The sequence below is a fragment of the Erythrolamprus reginae genome, chromosome 2 (genome assembly GCF_031021105.1).
Source record: "Erythrolamprus reginae isolate rEryReg1 chromosome 2, rEryReg1.hap1, whole genome shotgun sequence".
In the NCBI taxonomy this organism is placed as follows: domain Eukaryota; kingdom Metazoa; phylum Chordata; class Lepidosauria; order Squamata; family Dipsadidae; genus Erythrolamprus; species Erythrolamprus reginae.
Genome location: NC_091951.1, coordinates 188,808,598 through 188,822,749, shown reverse-complemented (window position 1 = coordinate 188,822,749; position 14,152 = coordinate 188,808,598). Strand labels below are relative to the sequence as shown.

Here is a 14,152-nt window from a genome sequence, read left to right as displayed (position 1 = left end):
TGAGGTTCCGCCCATTGCTTCTTGTACTACCTTCAGGTGGCATGGAGAATAAATAGATGCCATCTGCTCTGTGGCAGCCCTTTAAGGATTGGGAAACTACTATTATATTCCCCCTCAGTTTTCTATTTTTTGAGCTAAACATACTCGTTCTCTTAGCCCTTGTTCATAGGATTTAGCCTCTAGGCCAGGGGTGTCAAACTCAATTTCATTGAGGGCCACATCAGGGCTGTGTTTGACCTCAGAGGGCCGGGGGAGGGCTTGCCCAGGGTGTATGGCCATGGTGGCATGGCACGGGATTTGGGGGGCAGTAGTTTTAAAATGGCAGGGGGGGCATACACTTAGGCTGTATGGGGCCCCAAAATTCCTGATGGCGGCCCTGTCAATACTACTAAAATTACAATCCATAAGCTATGAAGTCTATATTCAGTTTGGTACTACAGTATTAGGGAAAGGAATAAAGAAGGTTGCCACATTTGTCGTATGAATTAGCTAAGGTGTATTAGGCATTTAAAAGCTGGCCACAAATGGTATACATATAGTGTATACACATACACACACACACATATGTATACATACATATACACACATACACACACACATATATATATGCACTATATACACACGCACACACACATATGCATGGCCGGCGTCTTTAAGAGCTGGCCGAAATTGCCCCCAGAGCTGGGAAGATGCTGTCGGTGCCCGTTCCGGCTTCCGGGCAAAAACCGGAAGTTCGGCTTTTGGCAGCGCGCCAGGCTGGCGCGCTGCCTCTTGGGCCACGGAGGAGGTCCTAAGCCACCCCATTTAAGGGCAGCTCAAAGCGGACCTCCTCCTTTTACCCTCGGCTATCCCGAAAGCGAACATGTGTTCGCTGGGCTGCTGGCTCCTACACGTGGCGCGCCCTTTGTTTGGGCTGCGCCCAGGGGTGGAGGAGCATTGTCGCTGATGGGCTGTCTTCTTCTCCCGGCGCACCGGAGCGTCTCTGCCCACGAACGCTGCGGAGGACTGCAGCCTTTGACTTTAGGCAGAGGCCTCAGTTTTAAATGGATTCCAAAATGAACAGAAGTTCTGTCTGTTCGCCATTGTGGGAAGACGTGGCGAGGCCTATCGAGGCCTTGCTGAAGGTTTTTTGTCAAGTCAGGAGGCCCAGAGGCCTCCGGCTTTTTTCTGTTCGCCTTCTTAGCAGGCTTAGACCTGGGGTGGTAGGCCTTTCAGGCCTGCTACCCCCTATTGGGCGTTAGTGGGTGGGGGATTTTTAGCGCCCCCCTCCTGCCCGTTCTAAAAGGTACCAGGCTCTAGGTACCAATCCAGAGGCCTTTTAGGGCCTTTCGTCTTCTCTCCCGAGCCCCGGGGTTTTCCCTTCCGGGGGCTTTGAGGCCTTTTCGGCCTAGGGTCAACTTTTATTTATTTAGCAAGCCCCGGGCATGCCTTAACTGCTTATTATATATTGTTTATACAATAAAGATAGCAGATTTAAGGGGATTTAATTAATTGCCCCCCCCTTTTTACTTCGAGGTCAAATTAGTAATTATTTATGATATTATATTGATTATATTACGCCCGAAAGTTGTCACGAATGTTTTGACAGGTAAATTCCGCCCCATTAGTTGTTGGCCTCTGCAGGTCCTTTGTTTACATTGTTATAACATTTGAATTACGTAATTAAATTGATGTTATGCAAATTGACATTATTTAAATTTATGCTAATTAATAAAGTGACCCATTATTAAATCCAGCTACTGTCTCAGTGTCGTTACTCCGCTTCCTGGGCAAATATATACACACACACACATACATATATACACACATACATATACATATCTTGCTATGGGTCAAAACTCACTTAACGCTTGCCTTGCTTAGCAGCAGAAATTTTGGGGTAAGTTGTGGTTGTCGAGGACTACTTACACTACAAATCAAGGATTCAATAAGAGGAATTTGATTGCTTAATTACTCAAACAGATAGAAGCTGGGGAAAAGATTCTTTTGCAATAGTATCGCTAAGTAGTTTTTTCCCTCCCAGATTCTTCCATAAAAGCAAATTATTTTACTTTTCTCCATGGAGGAAAATGAAAAAAGCCACAGCAATTTGAGGAAGCCATTATGGTAGTACTAACACTGCTCTTTGCCCTGGATGCTAGATAAACTCACTGGCAAGGATCTTAGGCAGTATCCTGGGTGTCTATGTGTACAGAGCACATAGCGTTTACGCTTATACACCGCCCCATAGTGCTTTACAGCACTCTCTGGATGGTTTACAATGTAAGCATTATTTGCATATTGCCCTCAACGATCTGGGTCCTCATTTTACCGACCTCAGAAGGATGGAAGTGTCTTCGTAAAAAGCCTCTTTAAGATCCTTGCACTATAAAGACTTCAGATACATTCGTCCACCTATCATACCGATACCACTTTTACGAGGAAGTAATGATTAATCCTGTTGACTTTGCAGCTTTTTGCTCCTAGAGGAGGAGAAGGGCAGGGATGACTGGCAATGCAAAAAAGGAAGTAGGTGTGGCAGAGAGAGCCCTGCTAGCAAGACAACGGTTCAGAAGTCACAAACTATGGACAGCTCCTTCTGAACTGGAGTTGTCGGGTCGTCTCTCTTGCCTTCCATCCAGGCCAGGACAGTGAAGAATCTCTGAGATACAGGAATCTCTTTCCTTAACAGGGTGAGTCTGCACTTACCTTACAATTCCTTTTACAGAGCATAACTCCTTTGCTTCTCAGGAATCTTTACTTCCATGTTCATCCCTTTGTAGTTAGATCAAGGTGGGGCTTTTTTTCCACAATCAGGCCTAAAACAATCATCCACCCCCTCTTTGAAAAAAAAAAAATCTCTCACATAGGAAATCTACATCCTTGAAATGTTGTTGTTAGTTTTCTGGTCAGACATACTCTCTGTGTTATTATAACCCCACTCCCTGTAAAGGAGACTGCTTTTGTCTGAAGGAAATCCTTGTGTAAAGTTTGTCTAGTTTCTGATTTTGTAAGGAAGAGTTAAAAACGTACTCGCTCCCCCTTCCTCCCCCTTTAATACTTCCTGGGGTGATGCCAAAAAGCATAAATGGATAGGCAGGTGTGTTTGTGTGTGTGTGTTATTTATATATAGTCAAGGACATGCTAATTTAAAAAAAAGCACAAGGAGAAAGCAATCTGCCTCTGGAGCTTGATCATGCCTAATTTCTTACCAAGGAGGTGTGGAGATCAAGCGTACAGTGGTGGCAACTACAATTCTGGTTTCAGTGTTAAATACATAGCCAGCATAGCTTCTGATTAGTTGGCAATGCAGAAAAAGAAAAAGTTCTCTCTTTTTTACTGATGTAACCTTTTAGGATAATGATTTCTTAGCCGAACGAGTTATGGTTAAATGACATGGTTTCCCAACGGTTGAATAATATGCAGAGGGTCATCTATTTAGAAGGATGTAGCCTTTGGATGAGAGAAAATATGATTTGGAGATCAGGACATGCCTATGTGTTGTTTTAAAGAATCCATTGTGGTTAGCCATAAGTTGGTGGCAAAAGAAATATGTGAATGTGGGCTATGCAGGCAGAGGAAAAGGCTGAAGTCTGGGTCAGCAGCATCAACAGCCTTCCTCTCACATAACTCACAACTCATCAAAAGACAACATTTTCATCAGAGAAGATGAGAGGTTGCATAAACAATATGCATGGTTGGAAGCAATTTTCTGAGTTGTGTGTTTGAAATCTTGCCGTGGTTTAACCAAGTTGCTAAACCAAGTCAGAACCCTGGTTATTAAAATGCAGCACCTGAAGTTGGGGGGGGGGTGTTTCTCTGCTGAGAAATAATGTACAAATAGTGGAAATGAATAATGCTAGTAGAGATATGCTTGTCTACTAATATAGCCTTTTATTCATATTCAACTAATTATTTATTTGGGTATGACCAGTTGAACTAGTTAGAATCTTTGTTCGGTGATGACTGTTTTCATTCATACTCAAAGCAATAATATTTCCCAGAATGTGTTTTCAATAGCTGCAGTGAATATTAGAATCTCTAAATAAAGCAGCTGTAAATAAACCTATGACCGTCTGTAAGTGAAAGTAAGTGAGTCTACGGAGAGGGGCGGCATAAAAATCAAATAAACAAGTAAGTAAGTAAGTAAGTAAATAAGTAAATAAGTAAGTAAATAAATAAGTAAATAAATAAGTAAATAAATAAATAAACAAACAAATAAATAATACAAAATAAATAAATAATAAATAAACAAATAAACAAACAAACAAATAAATAAATAAAAATTCCAACGTAGAAAATCATTCCCTTTTCCCCTCTTGTCCTCTCCTCTCCTTGATCCTGAGCTGCAATATATTCTTAATACAGTGGGGCCTCGGTTAGTGAAAAATTTTGCTAAAAATTTGCAACAAAATTTCGGATTGTGAACAGCTGACGTCACCCCCATGCATCCCTTCATTTCAAAGCAAGCATCATTCATGCTTGAGACACAGTTACATGCGTTTGGTCATTATCTTTATTGTGCAGTTTCCTTCTTTTTTAGTGATTTCAATGCTTTGTTTTAATAATATAGCCCTCAATCATGGCTCCAAAGAAGATTAAGAGTGATAGTGGTAGTGTACCTGTAGTGAAAAGGCAGTGGCCCACAATTGAATTGCAAAAGGAAATTATTTCCAAGTTTGCTTTCTTTAATGTTTTTATGTTTATTTAACTCTTTATGTACTGAATTATACTGTTCTCATTAAAAAAAACCCTATATAACCTGTAGCACTTATATATTAGTGAGTCAACAGGGCCTAGAACCAATTATTTCTGTTTCCTTTATTTCTTATGTCGGATGGTGAACATTTCAGATTGCAACCAGCTTTCCAGAACAGATTGTGTTCACTAACTGAGGTTCCACTGTACATGTGTATGTGCATTCTTTTCCTTTAGTCAATTTAATTTTTTTCTTCTTAAAGGAACTGAAAGTAAGAAAATCAAGGGTTAGTGCTAGTTTAGTTTTGTGATAAGAATGTTATGCCAATATACAAGTGAGCCTAAAGCAAAGAGAAACTAGCCTATGAGCAAAGGCATTGCTTCCTTACATCTGAGAGAAAAAGAGACTGTCATTTCTGCCTCTTTCAGATAAATGACCCAGCGCAACGAACTTGCCATTTCTCTCCACTCCAGGCCATTCATCTTTCTCCTGCCCAGAAGTAGAACAATTTTTTAAAAAATTTATTCTTTGTCCAATATACAATACATATGGAAGAGAATAGACATTAAGTAATATATATAACGATAGAAAGTAAAAAAGAAGAGAAGTAGATGGGAGGGAGAGAATATATATGATATAAGAGATAAGGAGAGAATATATATGATATATATAGATATAATATATATAGATATAGATATAGATAAGGAGAGAATATATATGATATATGAGATAAGGAAAGACAATTGGACAGGGGACAATAGGCACATCAGTGCACTTATATACGCCCCTTACTGGCCTCTTAGGAACCTGGAGAGGTCAATCGTGGAGAGTCTAAGGGAGAAGTGTTGGGGGTTGGGAGTTGACACTATTGAGTCCGGTAATGAGTTCCACGCTTCGACAACTCGATTGTTGAAGTCATATTTTTTACCGTCAAGTTTGGAGCGGTTAATATTAAGTTTGAATCTGTTGTGTGCTCTTGTGTTGTTGCGGTTGAAGCTGAAGTAGTCATTGACCAGAAGGACGTTGCAGCATATGATCTTGTGGGCAATACTTAAATTGTGTTTTAGGCGTCGCAGTTCTAAGCTTTCAAGACCCAGGATAGATAGTCTATTTTCGTAGGGTATTCTGTTTCGAGTGGAGGAGTGAAGGGCTCTTCTGGTGAAATATCTTTGGACATTTTTGATAGTGTTGATGTCTGAGATGTGGTGTGGGTTCCAGACAGATGAGCTGTATTCGAGAATGGGTCTGGCATAGGTTTTGTAGGCTCTAGTCAGTAGTGTGAGATTGCCAGAGCAGAAGCTACGTAGGATCAGCTGAAGTTCAGCAGTTGTTTAGCGCTTGCAGGCATTTGTATTGTCTAATTTGTATTATCTGATTTGTATTGCCTAATTCAGCAAAGCCAACAATAATTAACTATGTTAATGGCTTCAGACTGTAATGTTTAGCCCAACCAGCCCTTTAATCATAAGGATATAAGAACACGATTGAGCTTTGCCTGTACTGGAGAACTTTGGCTTGTTCATTCCCATTATCATCAATCAGATTTAAATAGACTGATTATTTTCACACTGTATGCATGCTGCCTCCAAAAGTAAGCATGAAGCCCTTCTTTGTTTCTGTGAGAGTGGCATCCCTCTTAAGGTGGGATGCTGTGGCTTTCGAGAAGCGAAGGCAAGGTTACACAGGTAGTCCTCGACTTATTTACAGCCACAACGGAGCCCAAAATTTCTATTCCCAAATCAAGCATTTGTTAAGTGAATTTTATTTATTTATTTTATTTTAGGAAATTTATATTGCTGCCTATTCGCACTCAAGGCGACTTACAGAAATATAAATGCCTCATATACAAAACAATAAAACTAATAAACTATTATCATAAAGATGATAATAAATGAGACTAATCATATAATAAATTAATAAAATAAAATAATAAAATAAAATAAAATAATAAAATAAAATAACTCCCACCTCACTCCATTGACAACACATTACATGAGCCCTTTTTAACGGGCTCCATCCCTCTCTGCGTTCCCCAGGCCCACTGGCAGAACCAGGTCTTCTGGAAGAGTGTTAGATAGATAGATAGATAGATAGATAGATAGATAGATAGATAGATAGATAGATAGATAGATAGATAGATAGATCTTTGATACCATCTAATGGCCATTTGGATTTTTGCAGCCAAGATTTGATAGATCTACCTATTACAAATTATTCTCTATGTAATCTCATGGATGCAAGACATCCACCCTTCCATCAGGAGCTTGAAGCATACCATATATGTCTGAAGCTGGAGATTCCATGACTTGCAATCACGACAGGTGAAAAATAAACCTAAAATCTTTTCAACTCTATTAAATTCAAATTCAAATTTATTATTACAGTCATAGACCAAAACAAATAAAAACACTTAGTGAATACACAATCAAAAGTTGTAGGATAAAGTGATAAATAACAGATAAAATCCATGATAAAATCCAGTCTATCAATTATGCATTGTCAATACTAAAATTACAATCCATAAGCTGTGAGGTCTATATTTAGTTTGATACTATTAGGGAAAGGAATATATTATCGTATCGTATCGTATTGTCGTATCATAATATCGTATAAATTAGCTAAGGTGTATTAAGCATTTAAAAGCTGGCCACAAATGGTATACATACATATATACATATATACACACACACACACACATTTATGTATACACACATATATACACACACACACATATATATTATTCTATTAGCTGCTGCACGTTATGCAGGTAGTCCTCGACTTACAATCAAAACTTCAGTTATTAAGCAAAACATTGGTTCAGAGAGTTTTACCCCATTTTATGACTTTTCTTTCCATAATTCATAACTGACATGCATAACAGTTTGTTAAGTTAGTAACGTGGTTGTTAACCTGGCTTCCCCATTGACTTTGCTTGTCACAAATTCGCCAAAGGGGATCACATGACCCCCTCCCCCAAGCCACTGTGACCATCATAAATATGAAACAGTTGGCCAAATTTTGATCACATTACCATGGGAATACTGCAATGGTTGTGTGAAAAATGGACATAAGTAACTTTTTTCAGTTCCATTGTGACTTTCAACAATCACTAAATGAACCGTTTCAAGTTGAGGATCATCTGTAATGTAATTTAGCTGCCTAGAGTCCCTAGGGAGTTGGGGCGGCACACAAATTGAATTAAATAAATAAATTGAATTAAATAAGTTGCACAAGTGACTTCTTGCAAACTAGATAATGACATCCTCCTCCTCCGTTCTTGACTGTTGCTGCAGGGAAACCAGGGCAGTAAAGTATTACTTCTTGCAATTGGAAAGTTTATTGAAGCAAACCAGATAAGGTTATTGAAATATTGTGGCTATGTGCGAAGTCCAGGATAGCCTGACAAATCAAAGGTGAAGGCTGGCAGTTTATGAAGTGCAATAAACTAGGTGGTGCTCAAAAAAAAAAAAAGCTGATGGTATGTTGATCTTGGGACCTTAACAACACACAATAACACAATATTGGTTACAAAACCTATTATTATGTAAAGATGCAGGATTAAGCACAGGTGAGAGAGAGAGAAAGAGAGAGGAGAGAGACAGAAGAGAAGGAAGAAAGAGAGAGAAGAGAGAAGGGGAGGGAGGGAGAGAGAGAGAGAGAGAGAGAGAGAGAGAGAGAAACTAAGAAAGTGCTACTTTTGAACAAGAAACTTGCTTTTTATTATTTTATTATTTATTTATTTATTATTTGGATTTGTATGCCGCCCCTCTCCGAAGACTCGGGGCGGCTCACAACAAGTGGAACAAATCATACATTTTTAGACCATTATTGTACTACAAAACTCAAGGGAAGCTAACTATCTAGAAATTGTTTCCATAACTTTACATGTAGCTTCCTGCCAATTCAGACATTAGTATTTTTTTTCAATTTAAGTTTTTAAGCATTAGATTTTGCCTGATTAGCTGCAAAATTTAAGGATGGAGTGCCTCAAAATATTTATAAATTTTTGTTAATTCTTATTATTCTGCCCTGAGTCTCAGGAGAACAGCATAGAAATCAAATCAAATCAATAAATAAATATTGCCAGTTTTTTGTCAACCCGTTCTGATTCTAATGTTAATTGTTAAAATGACTGCCAAGTGAATATATTTGTTCCAATCTATTATCACTTTTAAGATGTGCATTTCTTTTCTTTCTTCTTTTTAAAATTTTGTTTATTCTTAAATGTTTTTCTAATTTTGTACATGTTTGTACATTTTATTTGGTGCAAAATTTAATTTTGTAGTCCTCCCCTCCATTTTTTTAATTTTTTTCAGCATTTTCTATTTACGTTACGTGTTTTTGAAATGTTAAAAAGGAAGGAAGGCAACCATTATGTACAGAAAATCAAGTATTTATCGCAGATGGGCACTGGTGGGAGTGCTTTCTGCTTTCTATAACAAATGGAGATCTCTAGGCTTTCATGCAATTTTTCAGCTCAAAGAATCTCAGGTTGTCAAGCTGGGAGAGACCTCTGCCCTCTCCTCCTAGAGCAGGACTCCCCAACCTGGGCAACTTTAAGACTTGTGGACTTCAGCTCCCAAATTTCTGGGAGTTGCTGACTTTGATGGCTGAGAAATTCTGGGAGTTGAAGTCCACAAGTCTTAAATTTGTCAAGGTTGGAGACCACTGTCCTAGAGCAAAGAGGAATTTCCTGTGTTGGTGGGGCTGCTGGGTTGGGCTCCTGTAGTTCAGCAGGAGACACAAGTTCTGCACCCATGCAAAAACGGTGGCCACTCATAGGATGTCAGTCTTCCCCAACTTGCCCTCTCTTGATGCATCAGGATGATAGTTCTCAGAAAGAAAAGGTGGTGGGGTAAATTTATTTTCCAAAACCCCTGAGGCCAGGACAAGAAACAATGGGTGGAAACTAATCAAGGAGAGAAGCCACCAGGAACCAAGGAGACATTTCCTCCATTACATAAAACACAATCAAGGTAGAGTTATGTTGAGTTTCTTTCCCATGTAAGTTCTCCTTTCCCAGCATTGACCTGTTGTTTATTTAATGCTTTTTGGCATCCCATTCCTCAAGCTTATCTCTCTAGTCCCCTGAATAAAAGCAGGTCGAGTCAGTTACAATGATTGAATGATTGATTATGTGCCATCAAGGATTTTTTTTTTCACTCCTAGTGACCCCATAGATAGAGTTTCTACACGAGAGTGGTCTCCTTGGTGACAATGGCAAAGGCTTCATACTACATTGGAGAAGACAATAGTCAACCACTCCCGTCTTTTTCTTAACCAAGAAAACCACAAGGATAGGAAGTTACACTTAAGACTTCTGTCATCCAAATCATGACTTAGAGGCAATACAAAGTTGGCTTTCTGACCCTGTTTGCTCCCGTGTAATGGTCAGGTTACGTTTTGTAGCCTAGTTACAATAACTTTCAAGTGAAGTGCAACACAGTTAGCTCTCAACTTACAAGTTACAACCACTCATTTAGGGCCTGAAGTTCATGACAGTACTGAACAAAAGGGGCTGGTTACTGTTTTTCACATGACCATTTGCTGCAGCATCCCAAGGGTCACATGATCAAAATTTGAGAACTCGGCAGCTGTCAATTATTTAAGGATGGCTGTAAAGTCCAAAAGGTCATTGTGACCTTTTCACAAGCAAAAACAATGGGGAGGCCAGATTTATTGAAGAATTGTGGCAAGAAAACTTGTAAAATGGGGCAAAACTCACTTAACAACTGTCTTGCTTAACAGCAGACATTTTGAGCTCAATTGTGGTTGTAAGTCGAAGACTACCTATACAGTATTTTGTTATAGGGCCAAAACATATTGTTAAAATATGCCCTTGATGTATAATAAGCTTCATATTTGCACACATATTCTTCAACCTTACATTATCTACAATTGACCTCTCCCCTTTTCTAAGAGGTCTGTAAGGGGCGTGCATAAGTGCACTTATGTGCCTAATGTCCCTGTCCTACTGTCTTATTATCCTTTCTATTACTACGTTCTACTTATGTTATGTTATGTTAATATGTACTATAATACTATACTTGTTTGACAAATAAAATAAACAAACAAACAAACAAACAAACAAATAAATTATAAATATTCTACTGATATCCTGTTGAACATCCTGGTATTTGCTTGTGATAGAGGCACCAGATTGTGTAAAAAAGTCTGACCTTTTTTCCTGGATTTGTGATTCAAAATTACTATTGGCTACCTCACAACAAAATCCTTATTTTAAACAGGGCATATTCCCCTTCCCTTATTACAGGTTTGTCTCCTTCAGGGGTGGGTTCTGGATTCTGCTACTGCTGATTTGCTCAGGGATGTGTAGCGTGGGTAGATGCGCTTTGCATGCCATGCGCTTAGGTGCAGTACTATAAAAATCTTCTGCACATGCGCAGAAGCAAAAAACAAGAGAACCAGCTCAGGGGCGTGGCAGGCCTGGGTCACTGCCAGTTCCAGCAACCCAGGCCACCAAGTTACTAATGGTTCTATAGAACTGGTCCGAACCGGTAGGAACCCATCTCTGGTTCCCTTCCTTACCAGTTAGGCTTTACTGAAGCTAAATTTTGCCACGTTCTACTTTGTATTACCAATGATTTTATGAAGATGCCAAAAAACTCTGGTAGTTTCAGAGAAGAGCAAGTGAGATAAGAAATAGTTTGGCACTAGAAAGACAGAGGAAATTTGCAGGAGAAGAGGAAAGCATTAACTTTCCTCCAGAAGAGAAATCTCTAGAGCCTCATTGTTGCTGGGGTTTTTTTTGTTAACATTGAGACACAGCACTGTTTAGCTTGAATTAAAGGAAAAGGAAGGATCAGGATTACATACTGGCCTAATTTCCTATCTGTAAGAACATGTGTGAAATGGTATAAGATGTCAGAGGAAATTGGAAGAGATATTGTAAATAGGGTGAAGAAAACAACTTGAAAAGGATGCCTAGCAGCCAATCCTCATAAAAAGAATTGTTTCTTTGTCTCCATGCCTCACTTTCATTTTCTGACAGCCTCTCTCAATTTGTTCTCCTTTGAATTAGTTAGAATTTACATATAATCCAAGTGTCAAACACAATTCATTATATGTAACAGCAAAGGGGCTTTCGGGTAAGTGAGTAAGACCAACTAGCTCCAGTCAAAAAGAATCAATGCTTGTTGAATGATTGTTTTATTTCTGGGGTTTTAACTGTTTTATATTGTTATTGTTATATTATATTTTTATTATTGTACACCACCCAGGAGTTGAGTGACTTATAGGTTTAACAAACAAACAAATAAATGGAATATGAAAAAGGAGCTCCCTTGTTTATTCAAAGGAATTTCTGCAGGATGAAACACTAATATCTCGATTTTTGGTGGATTTTCCTCCATACATTATTATTATTATTATTATTATTATTATTATTATTATTATTATTATTATCAACAACAATAATAATAATAATAGAGTTGGAAGGGACCTTGGATGTTTTCTTTATTTTTTTTATACACATCTATAGTCCTCGACCTACAATCATAATTGAGCCCAATTTTGGTTGTAAGTGTGTGGGTTAAGCAGGTCATCACATAACTGTGAATGGGGTTTTTTTTTGAGGGGGGGTGTCGTTACATGAATACAATGGATGCGGGGTGGGCTACTGCCCAGACGGGGGGGGGGGGGAGGGGGACGCAGTGGGGTAGGGAAAATGGAGCTCCACCCCAGAGCACCCAATTTGCACTGAAAGATGTTGAAAGAAAATGCAGGGCGTCCTGCATAAGCCACGCCCACAGTGGGATAGTAAAAATTTTGATAGCCCTTCACTGAATGGATGTTGTGTGAATCCATTGTACAGTGGGAAGTAAACACCCGTTTCTGGCAACAAATGTTTTAACTAATGATCACCCAACTGTGGGATGTTGCAAATGCTCCTAAATGCCGCATGGCATGTGGGTGGGACAGCTGTCAAAATTTCAAAACCAGATTGTAAGTAACTTGGGAAGAGATCCATCATAACTTTGAATGGTTGTTAAGAGATCAGTTGTTAGCTTGTATCTGTACATACAAACATTCTGTATCTTCTACACGGGGGTCTTGAAAACCAAGTATGGCAATCTTATGCAAAATGATCATGCCCATAAAAGGAACAAACAGTATTGTAGCTTAGTGCAGTACATCTATTCTCTTTGTACAAGATAGCTAAAAGTATGTATTATCCACTCATCTGCATTCAGTTCAGTTCAGCAGGGGTTACTCTTACATTATTGGCTTCTTCAGTCAAGGAATTATGTTCAGTGGGTGCCTCTAACCATTTCAATTTTCAGTAAGTTGATCTTTTATATCAAACACAAGTGCAATTTGATCTGATTCTAACATTCAACAATTCTGTCCCCTTGACTCTGAAATGTCATGCTTAATTTGAAATTAGCTTCCCAGTCAGGGTTTAAAAAGACTCTTAAACTTTGCTGATGAATCTTGAGGTAATAATGTTAAATTGGAATGGTCAACTCAATTTTATTGTACAGATATCTCATAATTAATTTTTTATAGTCAGCGTTCGAAAACAAAATTGTTGAATCATATCCTTGAATGTATTTACCTGCTCAAATCCTCCTTTCAGTTTGTTTTGGGTTCGTTTCACTTTTAAGCAGCACAGTGTGGGCTCCTACAGGTATGGTCAGGTATGCAGAACCGGTAGAAAAGTTTTGGTCAGGTACTAGAACCGGTAGAAACATTTTGGATTTTTTTCTTTTTTTTTCCTTCTGGGCTCTGTTTATGTTTTTCCTATTGCAGTAAATGAGGTTGAATGTTTATAATTTTAGAAGAGCTGTGCATGTGTGTGTGTGTGTGTGTGTGTGTATACACATAGTTTATATAATAGATAATGTATATTTTTATGTGCCTGTGTGTAATATGCATGTGTGTATATTATGCGCATATCTCTCCAACCCTCGGTGGTCTGCATTGGCTGCCAATTGGTTTCCAGACTCAATTCAAAGTGTTGGTTATGACCTATAAAGCCCTACATGGCATGGGACCAGAATACCTCCAAGACCGCCTTCTGCCGCATGAATCCCAGCGACTGGTCAGGTCCCACAGAGTCGGCCTTCTCCAGGTTCCGTCAACTAGACAATGTCACTTGGCGGGGCCTAGGGGGAGAGCCTTCTCTGTGGGGGGCCCAGCCCTCTGGAATCATCTCCCCTAGGAGATTTGCATTGCTCCCACCCTCCTCACCTTCTGTAAGAGTCTGAAGACACACTTATGCCGCAAGGCCTGGGACCATTAGAGTCTTGCCCCCAGGCCAATGAATGTGTTGAGAGAATGTTGAGTAAGTGGAATGATTGTTTTTTATGCTTTCGGAGTTTTTTAAATTCTTAATTAATTAATTGGATTCAAGATTTTGTTTACTGTATATTATATGTTGTGAGCCGCCCTGAGTCCTCGGAGAAGGGCAGCATAGAAATCCAATAAATAAATAAATATACATAGAATTAA

The 14,152-nt window shown here is 39.0% G+C and overlaps 1 protein-coding gene across 1 annotated transcript in view; it reads left to right on the top strand.

Annotated features, from left to right (window-relative positions):
• Positions 1 to 2,438: 2,438 nt before the first annotated feature.
• LOC139161569 (unconventional myosin-Ib-like) overlaps positions 2,439 to 14,152 on the top strand; it is a 32,688-nt gene continuing 20,974 nt past the window's right edge. The window contains exon 1 of the mRNA XM_070740874.1: positions 2,439 to 2,672. The gene's annotated coding sequence lies outside the window, so the exon portion shown is untranslated. The remainder of the gene's footprint in view (positions 2,673 to 14,152) is intronic.